Source organism: Muntiacus reevesi, chromosome 17 (genome assembly GCF_963930625.1).
Source record: "Muntiacus reevesi chromosome 17, mMunRee1.1, whole genome shotgun sequence".
In the NCBI taxonomy this organism is placed as follows: Eukaryota; Metazoa; Chordata; class Mammalia; order Artiodactyla; family Cervidae; genus Muntiacus; species Muntiacus reevesi.
This window is the reverse complement of record NC_089265.1, coordinates 26703415-26725427: the sequence shown is the minus strand read 5'-3', so window position 1 is coordinate 26725427 and position 22013 is coordinate 26703415. Positions and strand designations below refer to the sequence as shown.

Genomic DNA, 22013 nt, shown 5'->3' with positions numbered 1-22013 from the left:
GGCCTAGAGGTGGTGACAGCTCCCGTGTCTTTAGACCCAGGGGACTGGACCATCTCTCATGTGGTATACTCTGCCTACACTTTGCAAATAGTCCTTTCATTAAACCTTTCTAGAATTCTTTGGATTTGAGTGTGCCATCTGTTTCTTGCTGGGCAGTTAGCAGTTGATACCAGCCAAGTCACACTGGTACAGAGGGCTGAGAAGACTGGAGGAAAGGAAGCAAAATGAGAAAACAGAAAATTAGAAAGAAGGGAGTCTATGACAGCCATGGAAAGTATCACTGGAGGACAGAGGGATAGAGAAGGCAGGAAATAAACTAGGATCACACCAATGGAGCAGAAAAGTGGTGTGTGGGGCGAAGACACACAACACCAGCCTAGAGTCTAGGACTACCCCTCACACTTGGCCTCACCAGCCCTTGAGAACCTCTCGGGTGTCAAAGTAAAGCCAGTCAGAGTGGTCCACACATGGGCTGGAGTGCTTAGTGCAAAAGTAAATTGAGTCACACATAAGGCAGTAACCTCTGAGTTACTTCATTGTGTGAAGACATAGTCTAGTAGCTGATAGTTAAAATGTATGTAATCTAGCATCTTGAGATAAATCTGCATTATATTCCATACATTCCAAAAGGGAAAACCATATTTATTGAGGGTCTAGTTCTTGCCAAAGCAGGTTTTTTGTAGTCCTTGTAGCAGCTGAAAGGAGAATAGTGGTACCCTGAGCTACATAGCTTGTATGTTTCAGATGTGGGAGCTGACCAGTCTTTCTGATTTCATTGAGGAATCACGCTCTCTCAAAAACAATGAATCCTTATCCAGAGGGATCCATGAACATTCTCAAATCCATGAACATTTGAGGCATGACTAAACATTGCTCTGGTTTGCTTTCAGTTTCCAGAGGCAATATCTTGATTCATTTTCCTTTCTAATGTTCCCCTCCTTGTGAGAAATAGACTTGTGTGTGTTAGCCAGAGATGGTGTGTGACCTGGGACTGGGGAGTGGTAATGGTGTGGTGGCTCAGATGGTTCAGAATCTGCTTGCAATGCGGCAGACCCAGGTTCGACCCCTGGGTTGGGCCGATGCCCTGGAGAAGGGAATGGCTACCCACTCCAGTGTTCTTACGTGGAGAGCTCCTTGGACAGAGGAATCTGGCATGCTACAAGTCCATGGGGTCACAAAGAGTTGGACATGACTAGGTGACTGACACCTCCTACTGCTATAAGGGTATGATGTGCTGTGCTCACGTTACGTTTCCAGGAAAACCGAGGCTGCTCGGTGAATTCCCAACACTAAGGGTATGATGATAACCCCTTGTGGAAGGTTTGTTTTGTTTTTTAATAATTTTTCTTAAAACAGGAAAGAGCTAATCAATATAAAATCTAGTTGATTCCACAACTGTGTAGTGAGTGACTGTTTTATGTAGGACCCTGGGTTTGGAAGCTCCACCTCTTTAAGGCTTATTTAAACGTCAATTTTTACTAGAATTAGTCAAACAAAGCACTACCAGGATCTTGGCCACCCTGCTTCCCTGGTGGCTCAGATGGTAAAGAATTTGTCGGTAGGGCAGGAGACCCAGGTTTGATCCCTGGGTTGGGACGATTCCCTTCCTGGAGAAGGAAATGGCAACCCACTCCAGTATTCTTGCCTGGAAAATCCCATGGATGGAGGAGCCTGGCAGGCTGTATGTAGTCTGTGCGGTCCAAAGAGTCAAACACAACTGAGTGATTAACACTTTCAACTTTTACCTTTCAGAGGGGTTTAGGGGCAGCTGCATGAGCCTGTGGGACTGCAGCCTGTTCTCCTGAGTTTATTCTTTCTATTTCCTTTTCAGAGCAAAGAGGAAAAGAGGCACAGGAATTCCCAGGCAAGAAATACAGATAGTAAAAGCTGTTGCACGGAGCTCCTGGAAGGCTGTTGAGCAGGTGGGTGAGGATGTCAGGGTGAAGATATGGCGGGTGAAAGAGACTAAGGTTAAAGTAACCATGATTGCGTTTGAAGCCACATCAGCTCTTCCTGATTTCCTGTTGCAGACAGGAATTTTTAAAACATTTTAAAAGACATAAAGACATTTTAAAAGACATTAAAAAACATAAAAAGACAAGAAATTTTTAAACATATCTGATGTCCTTTTCATAAGAATAATACCGTAGGATTCCCTAGTGACTTCTAGGACAGATTCTAAAAAGCATACAGTGGAGGCAACGTTTGCATGAGGTGCATGAAGAGGTTAATGAAAGAGAGTATCGGAATCCTATTAAATATGCCCCAGATACTCATATTTCATGGATTTCTGATGCGAGTCTCCGGCCTGCACTGGTTTGGCATTGGGAGTGCATCAATAAGAAAGACATTGCACAACTGATACATTTAATAAATGTGATGATGAAGGAAAAGACTTGAATAGATCCTCTTCTGCATGCAGTTAGGAAACTCAGAGCAGACACAAGACAAGTTAGTATGTCTTGGCCAAAAAGGAAGATGGAAAGAGAGAATGATTATAAAAACACCTACCCATCCTTTCAGTGGCCGTTACTTAGCTGTGGAAAAGGCAACTTACAACAAACCAGAGACTCTAAGAACCAGCGCTGTAGGGAGATAGCTCTTGGGTCAGAAAAAGTCCTCACTAATCTCTCCTTTGCAAAACATCAACAAGCACGTCTAATACTAGCAAAAGCTGAGCTTTCAATAAACCGGAAAACAATGGAGGCATTGTCTGAACTCGCCAAATAGTCCTTTGCTCCCACCACACAGAACACTCCAGGCTGTGTGCAGCCAAAACTCAGCCCAATCTTATCGAACTAAATTGATTTATGAGAGGAAAAACCTAAAAAGGGAAGCAGAGAAATAATGATATTAATTCTAATAATGCATTGACTAGTGCACGTATAAATCATTCTCCCCACTCAGATTGATTTCATACAAATAAGAACTCTATGCATAAACTCGTCTCCAGCCGCCCAGGCAGCCACCCAGAGCCTGCTCTTGCAGATAGAGCTCAAGAAAAAGGGTGGGGGGTCTGCTGGAAGTTCACAGAAGTCTTGCCTGAGAAAAGCCTGTGGGATCAGCCCCAGAGGTACGATGTAATTGGCCACACACACAAATGTTGCCGCATCCGAACATTTTTGGCAACTCATGAAAGCCTCGTTCCTAGAGGCCACTTGAGTGTCCAAATAAAAGGGGATTTTTGTTAGTGAAAACTGGAAAGAATAACCCATCCTAGGATCAGGCTAATAGGGCCTGGCCTGTTAAAATGTAACACTGGGCCGGCCAGAGTTTGAAGTGTTGCTGGCAAGGATTTGGAGCAGCCGTGAGGAGAGCCAAGCCTCTCTCACAAGGAAAACTCTGCTGGTGAGGGGAGCTTTCCACAGCCCAAAGAGCCTGTATGGCCCACCTTGAGAGGAGAGCTTCTTCTGGGACAGGGATCTTCCCGTACCGGGTTGAAGGGGGAGAGCTTGGGGTTGCTTCTGTCTCCCTCAGCACCTCGGGCTCCACTCCCCAGTACCCTACTCCACCCACCAGGCTGTGCTTCGAGGCAAGTGAGACTTAGTGGCTGACCTCCGGGGCCGCTTCCGCACATGGCCTGGGAACAGCAATTGCTCTCCGTGTGTCTGCAGGGTGTTGACAGCCCTGGGCCGAGGGAGCTGGGGGAGGGAAGCAGAAACAGTGATGCTGTAGAAATCAGGCCACAGAGGCCTTCTCTTATCACCAAAGGGCCCCCAGCTGAAGAAAGTTCTACTGCTGCCTGCTTCACAAAGGAAATGCCTTCTCCTACTGCAGGCCAGTCTTGGTCTGTTTTAGTAGCAGAGGCCCCTAGGTTCTGCATCTAGTATTGCCAGATAAAATACAGGATGCCTGCTTAAATTTGAACTTCAGATGAACAACGAATGGTATTTAAATATAAGTGTGTCTCAGGTGTTGTATGAGAAAATACTATTTTCATTTGTTGTGTTAGGTAGAATTCTTAGACACCACCAATGACCCTGACTCTTGATTAATCTTCTCCTCTGAAGTGTGGGTAACACCGGTAACTAAATAAACCATCACTGCTGTGATTGTCTTACATTACATAACAAAAGGGATTTTATGTTTGCAATATGCTATTAAGGTAACTAATAAGTCATGTTTGAGTTAATCAAAATGGATTAACTATTCCTATCCATATGAACCCTTTATATCTGGATCTAGAGGCCAGAGACAGACAGTGTCCAAGATTCAAAGCAGTAGAGAATTCTCTGCTGGCCTTGAAGGACAACACTCTTGTGTTGCAGGGAAGCCTCACAGCCAGGCACAATAGCCAGCCTCTAGAACCTGAAAACCGGAGAAAGCAATGGCACCCCACTCCAGTACTCTTGCCTGGAAAATCCCATGGACAGAGGAGCCTCGTAGGCTGCAGTCCATGAAGTCGCTAAGAGTCAGACACGACTGAGCGACTTCACTTTCACTTTTCACTTTCATGCATTGGAGAAGGAAATGGCAACCCACTCCAGTATTCTTGCCTGGAGAATCCAAGGGATGGAGGAGCCTGGTGGGCTGCCGTCTATGGGGTTGCACAGAGTCGGACACGACTGAAGTGACTTTAGCAGAAGCAGCAGAACCTGAAAACAGCCCCCAGTTAACAGTCAACAAGAAAACAGGGACCTCAGTCCTTTACCGCCATGAACTGGATTCTGACACCCTGAAAGAGCTTGAAGGAGGATCCCAGGCCTCAGGAGAGATGGCAACCTGGCTGGCCCTGATTTCTGCTATGGGAGACCCTGAACAGAAACCCATCCATGTTATGCCAGACTCTGGACCCCTGCAAACTGAAGGAGGGAAATCCTTTTGTTTTCAGCAGTTAAGTTTGTGATAATATGTTAGGCAGTAATAGCAAATAAATATTTTTGCTGTATCTTAGAGCTCTATCTGTATCCTATAGTCTCTAAGGCATACTTGTAGAGGTTCCTGGTGTAGACAATAAGAATAGAAGATATATGAAGGGGCAAGGCAGACCTGAATAAACTGGGCATCCACTTGTTAGCAACCTCAGTAGAAGAAGAGCAAAAGTAGGAAGACAAACCATAGTATTGTCTGCTCTGGTGCTCATGTCCTAGCAGGCAGGGGTGGTCTGGCCTCCTGGACCTCACAGCCCCCAAGTCTCAGTTTAGACCTGTACACACACACACACACACACACACACACACACATATGCACCCTTATATATACCTTGTCTCCCAGGGAGGAATGTGGGAATGTGCAAGACAATCTGTCCCTTGTCTCAGAGACAGATACAGTTAATACATCTGCGTATAAAAGTGTGGTGTCAGCCAGAGCCCATTACTGATCCGAAGCTATAGAAACACATGTGTTCTGTGTAAGGATAAAGTGTGTGTGTGTTGGAGGGTGGGTGTGAATATAAACAAAGAAAGCAAGGGCTGTTCTAGTCTAGAACTTCCTTGGGCATCAGTTCAGCTTCCATTCAGATCATGTAAACAAGTCTTCAGAGACTAAAAGAAACTTGGATATCATTTTTAAAAGGCTCAGAGACTTGGTTTTGTGTTTCATTTATCCAAATGTTCTTTTGCTTATGGATTCCCCTAAATTTTCTTTCCAACCTCTTCTCAGCCCCTCTGGCCTCACACTACCCTTGAAAGTGGGCAGGAGGAAACTCTTAGGTGTCAGCCAGTCGGCATGGAGAGTTTCTCTTTCATCCCCTGAGTGTCTGGAGATGTGAGTTTAATGAGAGTCATCGACCTTTGAATTATACAAATGGACCTCTTTAGCAATCACTTCCCTCCCCAGTCCATACCCACCCTCAGCTTTTAATCTTCTCAATTATATTTCCTTTTCATTGATTACTACTTTGCTAACTTTCAGATTGAGCAGGCAGTAAAACCTTAGCCACACAGGTAATGCAATTGCTTTTTGAGCCTGTCGCCTACGTCTCACCTCCTGAGGGGGCTTTCAGGCCCCCCTCCCACCCTACTGAATCTTGGCAAGTTCATCAGCCTTCAATTGATTTTGCAAAATGGCCCCTTCCAACCAAAGATCTGTGCAATCCTAGTTAGGAAGACAGAATTACCGTTTTGAGCTTTGGTAGCAAAGATTGGTGAGGCGGGGGTGAGGGGGGTGGGGAGGAGGGGGCATGTTGCATGCTGCTGTAGGGAGTATGGGAAGGGGCCTCACAGAGGCTGGCTGTTCCCAGCTCTGCCTGGGAGTAGCAGGTGATAGGTCTGGGAGCGGGGAGTTCCAGGTTCTGTTCCCACCTCTGCTCTGACTTTCTGAGCGACCTTCGTTGAACTGCTTAAGTTTCTGTGCTTTCCTCTCTGTGCCATCTGGAAAGGGGAGACAATGACACTTGTTTGTGAAAATGCTTTGAGGGATCCTGGCATAAAAGATCCAATGTAAAAGCAAGTGATGGGTAATACTTCCCATAAAGAGCCCCTTGTGTGCATCTGCAAGAGGCCCCACTTGAGGGAAAAGAAGAAAACTGGAGAAATTTCCTTGATATCAAGGCCAGGCAGAGGATGGACGTTCCTTGGGACGAGTTAGAAATCCCTGCTGTAGCTGGGGGCTCCAGAGCTATAGCGGGATATGAGCTCGGCGAGGTACATGCTGGGCCCTGGCCAGCAGAACAAACAGATCTGAGGTCTCTGCACCAAGCAGGACCCTGTGCCATATCAGGATTAGCCAGGGGACGTGACCAACAGCAAGGGACCAAGGCGGGGGAGGGAGGGCGGGGGGACCTACCTCCCATGATTTACAGGCACTGACGCAGGGACCTGGCGGGGGAGGGGGGAGTCAGAGAACTTTGGGGACATTTTCAAAACTGGAGGTAGTTCAGAGGAAATTACTCAATAAAAACCAGGTTTCTCTAACTGAATAGATCAATTTACAGCTCATAAGGTGGAAAAAGTCTGAGACTTCAAGATTCTGGTTGGGCGGGTCTCCTAAGGTTTCCTCCCTTGGCAGAGCGACTGTGGCTTTGGCTCTCTCAGGCCAGGCACCCCTTCTGTAGCTTTCAGGGCCAGCATTTTTTCTCTCATCTTGTTTCTCTCTTTCTCTGCTACTTAAATTTTTCTGGTTAAGATTCCTCCTCTCTTCTCTTACAAGCCTCCAACTTTTACCTCCCTACAGTCCTATTAGAGAAGCCCCTATTGTTTTTGTTTTCCTGATGATACAATTCTTTTCTCATGGTTCGCCCCTCTTAGCTGCCTCCCCCTCCCTGTGGGTAGTCTCAGAGCCTCTCTTCCCTCTGTTTTCCCTTCAGGTCCCTAAAGCTTCTGCCTTTCTCCTCCAGCTGCCCATGGTCTGTTTTTCTGTGCACCTCTCAACCTCTCTATTTCTCCCTCTCTGCCTTTTATCTTCCTAGCCCCTCTCTTTGGTTGCTCTCTTGGCCTTTCTCTGTTGCTACTGCAGTAATTCATGATGAGCGTCCAGTAACACCATCACCTATTGACTGGACTTCTTTAAGTTAGCACAAAAGCAAGAGATTTCTCAGGGAGGCAGGATCCAGGACCCTGGAAGGAAGATAGACAGGACCCAGATGGAACTGTATTGGAATTCCATCATCCATCAATCATCATTCATTCATCATCCATCTATCTACTCATCGACCCATCCATCCCTTCATCCGAACCTTCATTTAATCATTCATTCAATGAACATTTGTTAATGTGTACTACATGCCATGGACTGAGCTAGGCACTTGAGAGAAAATGGAGATCCAGTATGGACATGAGCCTTGATTTCAGTAAGGGCTAAGGAGAGGTATAGAGTTAGTTACCAAGAGACCATCTCATCAGGATAGGAGCTACTTAGGAATAGGAATTAGGCTGAGGGGAGAACATACAGGCAGTGTACATGACTTTTGAGAAAGGCTGCCACTCCTCATCCCTCCCAAATCCTCTCCCATTGGCAGACCAAAGGCTCTAGTTCTTCTAGTAGAAGTCAGTGCCGCTGGGCATTGACTTCAAGTGAAACACCTCCTGTGACCTGGAAACAGTGACTTGGTCTAAGTGGTAAATAAAAGTCATTAGTCCTTTCCTGGGAACAGCCTTTGTGAGTGGGCAGAAGGCATTTGACACCTGAAGGTGGGAGCTTGTTGGAAGAAGTCACCTCTCGAATGTGGATGTGTCCCCAGGATGATATACTTGCTCTGCACGGTGCTGGGGGTGGACTCTGAGGGTCTGAGGGAAGAGGCCATGCCTCCTCGCCAGCCTGCTCTTCCAGGTGTCAGCTGGCAGGCCCCACAAGCTGCTCCTTCCCTCTCTGGAGCCTCAGTCCTTCCATAAACTTTGGAGACCGGGTAGTTCTCGAAGCCCCACGCCTCCCTCCTCCCTCTCCCTGGCGTTGGTCACAAATTCTAAGCGGCCCTTGAGTTTCATGCCTTGATGGCCTGGTAATTGTTATTGGAACTCGCCTAGGATGGATTTACGGTAATGAATTCACCTAATAGCAAACCCGTCACAGGCCTCTTTGCAGACAGGATCTTTCCCAAGTGAAGATATTAGAAAACCATTCTGCAAAGGAAAAGCAATACCGACTGGTGACTTCAAGTTTAGGAAAAAACACCACTGTTTGAGTTTTTCTGTTGGCCTCTAACTTTAAACACTTCATTGGCCAGTTGCTAACCAATACAGTTTTTGGCCAAGTTCCTGTTTATATTGGCACCAAATGTGTGTATCACAAGCAGTTTGTGTGTTTTGGGGCATGTGTGTATGTGTGTGTGAATCTGTATATGTTACAAACTCCAAAACTTTTGAGTACAAGGTCTTGTGCTCTGCTTTTTGCAGATTGTTCTGTCTGTAGACTGAACTAGCAGGCAGAGCATCCGTGTGCATGAATGACTTGTTGTCAGTCACCCTTCCCCATCACAGCCACCCTCTGGCTTGGCCTGACCTGGCATGGAGCTCTCTGGCTTCCCTGGCCCCCTGTCCTACTGAGTAATGAATGAGTGAGATGGCCTCTGCCCAGTGAAAGGGGCTCCGGGGACAGTGGGTGCTTTTTGTGTCACCTCAGTCTGCAGGACCAGAAGGCAAATCATCAGGAATGCTTGGGATGAGGAGGAATTTGCTCCTAGCTTGAGCCAGGAAGGCTCCATGTTTCTGTGGCTTGGCATTAAGCAAACAGCTGCTTTTTTGTTCTCTCCTCAAATTATTTGTCCAAACAAAAGGCAACTGTCATGGGGAGAAAAGTACAATTTTTCCAGCGCTTGCCCCTCTGTGTGCCTCTTCTCACAGCATGCTCTCTGACTGTGTGCATTTCCACAGTTCAGTGTCAAGTTTCCAGCTGACAGCAAGGCAGGGTCTGCTGCCCTGCAACGTGAAAGCCTCTCTGAAGCCTTCTGACCCAGCGTACCATCAGAGCTAAAGGCCAATTTCCCAGGATGGCACCTTCCCTGTCCAAAATCCCCAAGGATTTCCTAAGTCTGTAAATCGTGAACTGAGAAACATTCCTTTGGAGACTGAAAGTTTGGGAAATCAGTGAATCCTAGAGGAAAGAAGATGCTTCCTCAAACTCCCATTTCTTTAGAAAGTTTTGTAGTTGGTTCTTCTGCCTGGCAAAGGATTGTTATTTAATTGCGAGTCATCCTTTAGAAAAGACCTGGGTTATTAGTTTGCATGTCTTTAGAATATGGTAAAATATGCTAAACAATGCAACTAAATGATATAGAGTTTAATCTTCCTCTGAGGCTTATTGGGATTAGGCCATGTCCTTATCTGCCCAGCACACTCATGAGTTTTCTTTAAGACTTGGGGCAAATGTCATCTTTTTAGTGGGGGCCTCCCCTGTCACCTGACCCAGAACTGCCCTCACCTACCCTGCAGAATTAGGACAGCCTCGTCCAAGCTCCCATAACTCTCCTAGTACTGGCACGTCACAATGTTTACACTTTCTGTTCCGAAATAATTTCAGACTTTTAGAAAAAATTGCAAGAAGAGGATAAAGATTTCCTACATACCAACGTTTCTCAACCTTTTTCTCATTATTGCCCCCTTCCCCCCCAACCCTTTCTAGATTTCTTTTCCTAATTACCTTCTGCCATGAAATTTTAATACCATAGATTTGCTGTAAATATGCTTGTGAACTCTCTGTATGTCTGAGCTTTACATGGAAAAAGAGTGAGTTTTGTTGCCCCCAAGAACAATTTCCATTCTTGTGAACACAGTACTGTCTCCTGGAGAATGTAGGCTGTATATCCTTTACCTAGATTTCCCACATGCTAGTATTTTCTTGTATTTGCCTTATTGTTCTTTCTCTAAATATGTATTGTTGTTTAGTCACTAAATTGTGTCCAGTTCTTTTGTGACCCCATGGACTGTCCATGTGCCCAGGCAAGACTAGTGAAGTGGACTGCCATTTACTTTTCTGGGGGATCTTCCTGACCTAGGAATTGAAGCTGTGGGTTTGCATCTCTTGCATTGCAGGTGGGTTCTTTACTGCTGAGGGTTTGCATCTCCTGCATTGCAGGTGGGTTCTTTACTGCTGAGCCACTGGGGAAACCCCTAAATATGTGTGCATACACACACACACACATATACACACACATATATATATATATAAATATACACATTTATTTATATATATACACAGTATATATTTTTTCTGAATTGTTTAACAGTAAGTTGAAGACATGATGCCAAATAATTTAGAAAGTGTTCTTGTAAACAAAAACTTTGTCTTTGCATTTTAACAAAAAATTGTTTTTAACATTTCCATCTTTTCCATATGGCTGTAGGTTTCTCAGGGTCTACAACCTGTTTTTTACTATCTTTAGAGACTGAGTACCAGGATAGGGCCTAGAAAATAGAAGGAGCTACCATAAAATAGTACATTTCATTGAAATATAGCATATGCTGTGCATTTTGATATAATTTCCATATAATTTAGTAGATATAATGAAATTGTTTCTCTTAGTATAAAATATATAATGTAAAATATCATATGCTGTACATAAAAATGCAAAACATTTTTATTTATAAATGAATGGAAATCCCAGGATCATCAGTATAAACTTAAATCACAAAGTAGTCTATAGTTTCAGAAGCTAGAAGAAATTGCACTAAAAATTTTCAGACCTTGGAAGTTGCTTTAAAAATAGCAAATAGCAAACCAAGAAACTATTCACCTGATGTCAGTGTCATAGAAAATTACTTGGAGTTGTCTGAGCATATGGCACTTGCCACCTGGTCTCAGCATTTGTGTTACTCTTTGGCAGACAGTGTAATACAGTAATTCAAACACTGTCCTGTCTTCTTGCATTCACTCATAAAGATTTATTGACAACCTTCCATTGACAAACAGGTATCAGAGGATCCTGAATTTTCTTTTTCATTTTCTATGTACTGAAAAGTTGCCTAATCCATATTTGCCTTGATTTCTTTGACTGCAACATGGATATCAATATATTGTGTCCTGGGGGTCTGCACATTGCTTAATGTGATATAGGATATGCTGGGGACTGATTCTTCATGGATTTTAGAATGAAAAACGTAGAACAAAGTTCCAGGGACTAAGATGACTCAAATAAGACTTATTCCAAGAATTTGGCATCATAGGTGTGAATACACTTGGTATGAATAGATAGCCATCCCATAAAATATGTAACTGATGTACAAAACATGTAAAATGTTTATGTTAGGTTAATTTATTTTAAAATAAATTATTTTGTTGAATTAAACTTTACCAATGAAACATTGACAACCCTAAGCATAAATGAGAAAAAAAAAGTAAGTATTTGCTGTTGTGACCACTATTTAAAGATTTTCTTGACTTTCTTAAAAAAAAAAAAAAAAAGATTTTCTTAACTTTCTTGAAGATTGCCAAACTCCGCTGTTTCCTTGTGTTTCATCCAGTCCATGCAGTCTGCTCACCAGATTACCCCAAATATCATCTGAGAGTCCTGAACTTGGGGGGGAAAGCTTGGGTTGGGGGAGCTGAGAATAAGCTGTGATGTTCAATGGTTAGAGAGTAAGACTATATCAAAAGCTAATTTTGTTGAAATCACAGTATTCACAATTGATGTTTCAATACTTTGTGCCTTTCATTTCCTCCACAGCAAATGGACAAGAGAAGCTATTCACATCTTCCAACCTCTGAGACAAGACATCCTGGGACAAATCACTGTGAGGACTGCAGCCAGTTATGGTAGAAGGTCCCGTATCACTGAATCCAGAGCTGGAGGGGTCCAGGTGAGTAATATCTCATCCTGTAATGTTGTAGGCAAAGTTAAGTCCCTGTGGATGGAGGTGACTTGGCTATGGTCACAGAACAAGTTACTGGCAGAACTAAGGCTAAAGTTCAGGTTTAGCCCCAAGTCTTGGCACTAGGATACTTTCTTTTTTAAAGTGCCTTCCTTGGAAAATTTAAAGATTAGTAGATGAGAATATGTTTTGTTTCCACTTCTTCAAAAGAAACATTCTGAATAAATTTAAATACGTTATGCACCATTACTTGAGATGATCAAAGGGTCCAATTAGATATCATACTAAACTCGTGAGACTAAGAAACAGAATCAGTATTCTCATCCATTTTTAATTTCCCCATTTTGCAGATGAGAAAAATAGGGTCTAGTTGCACTATTTTGGGCACTGTGAACTTTCCTTGAATATCTAGCAGAGTTTGGATGAGACTTCTTATCCTAACTCAGTTATCTGTGGAGTTTCTACTAGATTTCACTCTTCCTTAGTGGTGAGGCTAGGTATTTTGGACAAGTGAAGTTTGATTTCACTTCTTTCTCATGTTTCCTTGTGAGTATCTTTTCTTTAAGACTCAAGGTAACTTATGAGGGTGTATATTGGAACTCTTTTCTTCCCCATGACTAGGCTTTTCCCTCTCTTACTAATAGTGTGCTGCATGCACTAGACTTCCAGACCGCTCTGTCTTTTGAAACATATCCATCCTCTGTCTGACTCCCTTACAGTCCCATTCGTCTGCTGTTGGGCACAGTGGGTCCCAGTAGGTTTATCATAAAAGTAATCTATACCAATGAATAAAATAGGCAATGTGTTAGTCTATCCATATAGCTTGATGCCATAACTAATTAAATGTGTATATAGTGTAAACAATTCCCTCCCTTGTGGTAAACTAAACTACTTTTGAAATTTTAAGTCCCTTTCTTTAGAAAATTATATTTGCAGCAAAAAGGATAAGATACAAAGTGACTGGTGAAAAACTGAGAACAGTTCTTCCATTTTGCAGGAGACACCAGCAGTCATTTTGCCGGAGATATTGATCAGCCAGAGAATACGCATCTGTGAACTGGGTAAATCCAGGGCCAGGACTGGAGACAGGTTTACCTGAAGTAAGCAACAATGTCCGGTGGAATGAGGAGCCTAACATTCTAGGTGACAATTTTTACATCCAATTCACTGGAAATATGGTTGAGTTTCTTGGTAGGAAAATTAATTTTTTTAGCACTAGGGCCTCTGAACCAGCAGAGTTCCAAGAATGAGAAGTAAACATTTAAGAAGTCCAGCTTTGGGTGAAATACTAAGGGTTCCTTTCCTATTTCTGCACTTTGGTTGGTGGAATTATGTTTTCCAACTGTGGAAGAAACACTATATATTGGTCACTGGTTCACAGCATATGTCACATCCTGTTGTTCAGTTGTGTCTGACTCTGTGACCCCATGGACTGCAGCACGCCAGGCCTCCCTGTCCTTCACTGTGTTGCATTCTACAAGACTCAGTCCAAACTTGGAATATGGTATCTTCCATTTGCAGCTGACACTGAGTGTCCAAGTCCATTTTACCATTCTGTGAGACTGGCTACTTCTGGGTGTTGGGATACATAGTAACACAATGGATGCCATAAGCTCAGTCTGTTGCCTCACTTTTTTTGGTTGAAAATTAAGCAAGACACAGGAAGAAAACCATTAAATAAAATGTGATCATTGAACTTCATCAAAGTTCAAAGCTTCTACTCTTTGAGAAGCTATTAAGAAAATGAGGTAAATCACAGATTAGGAGAAAGTATTCATATTTATATATCTGACGAATGACTTGTTTACAAATATATAGAGGACTTTAACAACTCAATAAGAAAATCAATTAACAAGGGGCAAAATTTGAACAGAGACTTCACAGAAGATATAAAAATATCTAATAAACCCATCTCAACATCATTAGACATCAGGGAATGAAAATTAAAACTACAATTAAATAGTTCATCACAGCACTGTTTATAGTAGCCAGGACATGGAAGCAACCTAGATGCCCATCAGCAGATGAATGGATAAGGAAGCTATGTACATATACACCATGGAATATTACTCAGCCATTAAAAAGAATTCATTTGAATCAGTTCTAATGAGATGGATGAAACTGGAGCCCATTATACAGAGTGAAGTAAGCCTGAAAGAAAAGACCAATACAGTATACTAACACATATATATGGAGTTTAGAAAGATGGTAATGATAATCCTATATGCAAAACAGAAAAAGAGACACAGATGTACAGAACAGACTTTTAGACTCTGTGGGAGAAGGCGAGGGTGGGATGTTTTGAGAGAACAGCATCAAAACATGTATATTATCAAGGGTGAAACAGATCACCAGCCCAGGTTGGATGCATGAGACAAGTGCTTGGGACTGGTGCACTGGGAAGACCCAGAGGGATGGGATGGGGAGGGAGGTGGGAGGGGGGATTGGGATGGGGAATACATGTAAATCCATGACTGATTCATGTCAATGTATGACAAAACCCACTATAATATTGTAAAGTAATTAGCCTCTAACCAATAAAAATAAATGGAAAATAAAATAAAAATAAATAAATAAATAGTGCTAAACTACACCTACTAGAATGGCTAAAATTTAAAACATTGACAGTACTAGATACTGGAGAGGATGAGCAGCAGCTGGAACTCTCCTATATTTTGACGAGATTGTAAGATGGTATTTTGAAAAATAGTTTATTGGTTTCTTTCAGATTTAAATATGCACTCACCATATGCCCTCAAAATTCTACTCCTTCAGTGTCTACCCAAGAGAAACAAAAATGTATGTCCAAACAAATACTCTACGAGAATATTTATAACAGCTTTATTCATGAGAACTATAACCTGGAAACAACCCAAAAGTTTATTAATGGAAAAAAAATTGTGGTGTGTCCATACAACGTGTTATTTCTCATTAATAAAAGGGAGCAAATTGCTAATATTACTGATACATGTGACAGAATGGAACAGTCTCAAAAATATTATACTGAATGAAAAAGATCCCAATACAAAAGAGTTAATACTGCCCGATTCCATTTAAGGACTCCAGAAAAGATAAATCAAGTATATAATGATAGAATTAGTGGTTGCCTGGGGCTAGGTTCAGGGACTGGAGTAGGGATTGGTGTGAGGGGACATAGGAAGCATTCTGGTTGGGAGAAAATGTTCCTTGTTTTGACTGTGCTATGGTTTCTCAGGCATATAAATTATCAAAAGTCATTGAAACGTGCGCTAAAATGGGCTTGTTTTATTGTATTGTACTTACTTCAATACAATAAAACAGATGGAGAAGCTCTATATCATCAGCAAGAACAAGAGCTGGAGCTAACTGTGGCTCAGATCATCAGCTCCTTATTGAAAAATTTAGGTTTAAATTGAAGAAAGTAAGGAAAACCACTAGGCCATTCAGGTATGACTTCAATCAAATCCCTTATGATTATACAGTGGAGGTGACAAATAGATTTAGGGGATTAGATCTGGAAGATAGAGTGCCTGAAGAACTATGAATGGAGATTTGTAACATTATGGTACAGGAGGCAGTGATCAAAACCATTCCAAAGAGAAAGAAATGTAAGAAGGCAAAGTGGTAGTCTGAGGAGGCTTTACAAATAGCTGAAAAAAGAAGAGAAGTGAAAGTCAAGGGAGAAATGGAAAGATATACTCATCTGAATGCAGAGTTCCAGAGAATAGCAAGGAGGGATAAGAAGGTCTTCTTAAATGAACAATGCAAATTGAAGAAAACTGTAGAAATGGAAAGACTAGAGATCTCTTTAAGAAAATTAGAGATATCAAGGGAACATTTCATTCAAAGATGGGCACAATAAAGGACAGAAATAGTAAGGACATGACAGAGGCAGAAGAGATTAAGAAGAGGTGGCAAGAATCCACAGGACTATACAAGAAATGTCTTCATCACCTTGATAACCATGATGGTGTGGTCCCTCACCTAGAGCTAGACATCCTGGTGTGTGAAGTCAAGTGGGCCTGAAAAAGCATTACATAAACAAAGCTAGTGGAGGTGATGGAATTCCAGCTGAACTAGTTAAAATCCTTAAAGATGATGCTGTTAAAGTGCTGCACTCAGTATTTTAGCAAATTTGGAAAACTCAGCAGTGGGTACAGGACTGGAAAAGGTCTGTTTTCATTCCAAGTCCGAAGAAAGGCAATGCCAAAGAATGCTCAAGCTACTGCACAGTTGCAGTCATTTCACATGCTAGTAAGGTTATGCTCAAAATCCTTCAAGCTAGGCTTTAGCAATACCTGAACTGAGAACTTCCAGATGTACAAGCTGGGTTTAGAAAAAGCAGAGGAACCAGAGATCAAATTGCCTACATTTGTTGGATCATAGAAAAGGCAAGAGAATTCCAGAAAAATATCTACTTTCCCTTCATTGACTGTGCTAAAAGCCTTTGACTGTGTGGATCACAACAGACTGTGGAAAATTCTTCAAGAGATGGGAATACCATACCACCTTACCTGTCTCCTGAGAAACCTGCATGCAAATCAAGAAGCAACGGTTGAAACTGGAAATGGAATAACCGACTGGTTCAAAATTGGGAAAGGAGTACAACAAGGCTGTATATTGTCACCCTGTTTATTTAACTTGTATGCACAGTGCATCATGGAAAATCCAGGGCTGGATGAATCACAAGCTGGAATCAAGATTGACTGAAGAAACATAAAAAAAAACCTCTCAGATATGTAGATGATACCACTCTAATGGCAGAAAGTCTCTTGATGACGGTGAAAGAGGAGAGTGAAAAAACTGGTTTAAAACTCAACATTAAGAAAACTAAGATGATGGCATCTGGTCCCATCACTTCATGGCAAATAGATGGGGAAAAAGTGGAAGCAGTCACAGATTTTATTTTCTTGGGCTCCAAAATCACTACAAATGGTGAGTGCAGCCATGAAATTAAAAGACACTTGCTCCTTTGAAGGAAAGCTATGATAAACCTAGACAGTGTATTAAAAAGCAGAGACATCACTTTGCCAGCACAGGTGTGGATAGTCGAAAGTATAGTTCTTCCAATAGTCATGTACAAATGTGAGATTTGGGTCATAAAGAAGGCTGAGTGCCGAAAAAATGATGCTTTTGAATTGTGGTGCTGGAGAAGACTCCTGAGAGTCCCTTGGACTGCAAGGAGATCAAACCAATCAACATAAAGGAAATAAACCCTGAATATTCATTGGAAACACATTTGATGCTGAAGCTAAAGCTCCAGTAGTTTGGCCACCTGATGAGGAGAACTGACTCACTGGAAAAGCCTCTGATGTCGGGAAAGATTGAAGGCAAAAGGAGAAGAGGGCGTCAGAAAATGTGGTGGTTAGATAGCATCACTGAATCAATGGACATGAATTGGAGCAAACTCTGGGAGTTAATGAAGGACACGGAGCCTAGAGTGCTACAGTAAATTAGGTCACAAAGAGTTGGATTCAACTTAGTGACTGAACAACAACTTATACCTCAGGAAACTTGTTTTTTATAAAAAGTGTATGCTTATATGATATTGGATATAATCACCTTGTGATTCTCTCAGGTTGAACTCTTCATTGTGAATCATCTTTCAGGGATTGACATGGATTCCAATGAGCATCCTAACCTAAACACTTCAAGCTCCATTAGACTCACTAGTCAGAAGACCTGCTGGCAGAATGACTTGTGTTGTGGCCTGAATCAGCTTCTCCAGCCTTGGACTCCACTCAAGACTTAATAACCTTATGCCTTACTCAGCAACATGGTCAGAGGAGGACATCCATATGTGGTATGTATTGACCCAACAAAGGCCAATAAAAGTGTTGCTCATTCATAGCGGTGATATATGTATGATACAGCAGTATTTCTTTCATCTTGGAGGAACTATTCTAGTATTACAGAAATATGAGCTTCTAGAAATGCCCCTGAGATCCATGAATTTCTAGTGGATGTGTCTCCCCACTTGTGACACATGTGTGCTTTACCGAAATATCTCATCCTGTCTGCTTACCTGGTTGATTAGCCTGATGTCAGCTAAACTGTGGTCCTGCAGAACATTCCATGGAATAACAAGAGGATCAACAATCTTTCCTGATCTAAGTTATGGCACAAAGCAGAGTCCTGAGGCCAGGGTGGTGAATATGTATTATTATTCCTGTCAGATAAAAGCAAATGTCTTCTGATAGAGCGTATATATTCACCAGGTCAGCGGCATTAGATAACTAATTTGGTGACTTGGCAACAAGCTCTTCTGCTGTCCCAGCTATTACTCATGCCAGTCGTGGGAATTATGAGTCAGATGAGAGAGAACCATTTATATGAGGTCAGTGGGGGAGATATTTTGGGAAATATTACTTTTCCTCATACCATATCTCTTTATAAACTGTGACAGCCCCACTGTGTGATCTGGCCGTTGATACTATGATAACTTAGATTTGCAGGGAACTTTAGAACTTACAAAGAAATAGCTTACAAATATACTTATTCACATTTCCTTCACAGTAGGTCTATGGAACAGATAGAGCAGATTTTATTTTCTTTTTTAAAAAAAAATATTTATTTGGCTGCACTGGGTCTTAGTTGCAGCATGCAGGATCTTCTTGTTCCATGACCAGGGATTGTACCTGGGCCCCCTGCATTGGGAGTGCAGAGTCTTAGCCACTAAATTACCAGGGAAGTCCCAGGGCAGATGTTATTTTCGAATTTGGAATGACTGCTACATGACCATGTCAGGATTTGAGTGTAGATCTCTCTGATTCCACAACTGAGCTGCCACCATGCCCCTTAAAGCAATGCCATTCCTAATATGTGGGTTAGTTAAATTCAGCTGAACATGTTTAATGGTGAGAAATGATATCTACACAGCACTTGGTACAAGATAGAAGAGTCACTTGTTGTTGTTTAGTCTCTAAGTCTTGTCTGACTCTTGACAGCCCCGTGGACTGTAGCCCGCCAGGCTCCTCTGCCGATGGGATTTCCCAGGTCATAATACTGGAGCAGATTGCTACGCCCTCCTGTAGGGGATCTTCCCAACCCAGGGATGGAACCAGTGTCTCCTGCGGCTCCTTTACCGCTGAGCCACCAGGGAAGCTCACTAAGTGGCGGTTCCTGCCAAGACTGACATATGTACGTTTAGGATGTGCCAAGTGCTGGGACTACAGATGAGGTCCTCCCCTTGAGGAGCGTGGTGTGGGAGGATAAAGCAGAGCTCGCTGAGGCATCTGCTTCCAAGATTGCCTCAAAAAGCCAGTGGCCCTGATTAAAAAAAGAAAAAAAAAAAAAAAAAAGATTACCATTTGAATTCTGTTTAGGCCAGGCAAATTAAGGCTGGTGGTGGAATGCCCAGGGTTCTTTATGGATCAGAGTTCTGTCCCTTCTCTGATGTGCAGGTAGGGCCCTCCCAACCCCAGTGATTTGCTCTGAAAGCGACACCCACAGAGCAGGTTGCTTGGAAAGAGGAGTGCAGTGATCACTGTAAACATTCCATTTTTCAGTTTAGCCAATGATCATTGCCTTGTTTCTTGGATCTAATGTGACTTATTGAGGTATAAAAATCAGCTGGAACACCTTAGGGAAGAGCACTCTGGAATGAGCTTCCTATCTCTGTGGGGTCACACAGGAAGCGTCCACATTCATATCACTTCTCAGCGTTCACAGGACAGAAGAGTCAGATGGGTTGGGGGTAGCAGAGGAGGCCTGCAGAGAGGCAGAGTGAAATTGCTTACGTGGTCCAGAGAGGGAGGAGGCTGACCTGGGCATTAGAGAGGTTTCTCTGACACGCAGGGGCTCCAGAGGTGCCCTGGTGCCACCAAGGGCTTTCCCCAAGGGAGGACAAGAAGCATTCTGAGTGGCTGCTCAGGGTCTGCATGGCGCTGAGAGTGGCCTGGTTTGGTTGGATTTCTCTTGTTTTTGTTTTTCTGTTTTTCAGAAACAGTCACCAAATTCCCATCATTCTTTGTATGCAACACCCATTCAACCTAAGCGATTTTCCAAGACAAAGAAAACATCATGTCTGGGAACACGTGCCAGTAAGAAGTACATGACCTTCTCTTGCTGGGGCACTGGTATTTTTAAAGCAACAAATGCTTGATATTGAATATCCCATCAAGGCTCCCTTCTGAGCAGATTCAACAATTGTCCTGGGGAAGAAACAATCTGAGAAATGCCCCCAAACCATTATGGGGTGCCCACAAAAACAGCTCATCAAATTCTTCTCCCTAATCAGGAAGGCAGGGGGTAGTGTGTGTGTGTCTGTGTGTGTGTGCGTGTGTGATAGAGAGAGGTGCTTGGCATGGTGCTTGAGACCCATTGTTGTCCCCTTATCAACCTTTTGCTTACTCCTGTAAAAATACAACACAACTTCTCTCCGAGAACATTTTCCAACCAGAGGTCTCTGCCTCAAGGCAAATGCATCAACTCTTCTGGCCCCTGCACAGGCCTTCTGAAAGCCGAGCGCCCTCACTTGGCTAAGTAAATATCAAAGTGCCGGGGCTTGTGAGCAGGTGGAACTGAGCCTGGTGGGCCTGAGCCCCAGCCATGGCCTTTCTGATCCTTTGTTTTTCAGCAGCAAGTGGAGGCGAAGGCAAAGGTGGAGGGAAGGGAAATGTGATCTCCAGTGAATTGCAGTGTTTTGCTTTCTCTAATCCTATTCAGGTGGTGACTGTAGCAAAAAGGAAAAACAGGCCAATATATAGGATGCAGAAAAACCCTGATTATTACCCCGATGAATGTGCATTGGCGGAATTGAATTCAAGTCGCAGTGATTCATTATTAATGGGTCCCAAGTTCTGACCCAGGGTGGAGGTGGGGCTCTTGTGAAGGCGGAGATGGTAGCTGAGGGAGGGTCTCTGCCCTGGAGAGGAACTGGGCCTGGAGCAGGCGGTCCCTGAGCCTGGCCCAGACCACAGCTGGCCCAGGACCGCCCTTCTTCCAGGACTGCCTACTGCACACCTGCAACTCAGCTTCTCTTGTCTCAGAGCTGTGCTGTCGGTGATTTATTCCACCCTGGAGCCTCCCAGAGGCCAGGCCCGGGGAGAGACTGTGCAGAGAGTGTGTAGGGGGACTGTGCTCCATCTCCGCCATTCCCCAGCGAGGACTCCCCAGTGAGGAGGATGGAAAACACTGTCTTGCATGAATAATACACCTTCCTCTTTTTGAAGAGCTCAGAGCACCTAGCAGACAGGATGCTCTTCACCTTCAACCACTCCCTGAGGCTAAATCAGGTTTTGATTTACCCCTCCCTGCCTTTTTTTCTTAAATAGATGAGGAAATGACAGCACAGAGCAATTGGTCCCTGGGAGTGAGTTGTGTTGGGGTAACAGGAAGCAGACCGGGAAGAGATGATTTGGTAAGAGTCCTTTATAGAGGCAGAAATTCTCTCAGCTAACCCTATGCTCAGCACAGACACACGAAAGGGATCCCAATCATTTAAAAAGCTCCTGTCTACGTAATAGCTTACCCCAGATGCTGGTCAATGCACAGGGCTTTTTTGTCTGTTTTAACTCACAAGAGGGTTCCCTTCTAAGAGGATACTTCTAGGTCACATAGAAATAAAATTGAAACCACACCTAAGAATTGGAAAGGCCACAAAGAGAACTGTGTATTCAAACTTCAGTTCAGTTGAGCTCAGGAAATGAAGGCAAAAATTCCCTGTCCCCAAATTTTTCTGCCAAATGAATGGAACAAGAAGGGAGACCCAGGAGTTTCTCTGTGGTAGACTCCCTGTTAGGTAGTGGTGACTAACCTCTAATTCTCTTTGGCCTTTATTGTTGTGCAAATTCTTACTAACCTTGTAGCTGCCCCCAATTGACTCAGTGGTAAAGAATCTGCCTGCCAAGT

At 43.2% G+C, this 22013-nt stretch overlaps 1 long non-coding RNA gene across 1 annotated transcript in view; it reads left to right on the top strand.

Annotated features, from left to right (window-relative positions):
* The window catches only part of LOC136148538 (uncharacterized), a 287598-nt gene that overhangs the window by 28378 nt on the left and 237207 nt on the right, over window positions 1-22013 (top strand). Inside the window, exons 2-6 of the long non-coding RNA XR_010659517.1 lie at window positions 1832-1922; window positions 12038-12170; window positions 13180-13325; window positions 17771-17964; window positions 21437-21522. This is a non-coding gene — a long non-coding RNA (uncharacterized lncRNA). The remainder of the gene's footprint in view (window positions 1-1831; window positions 1923-12037; window positions 12171-13179; window positions 13326-17770; window positions 17965-21436; window positions 21523-22013) is intronic.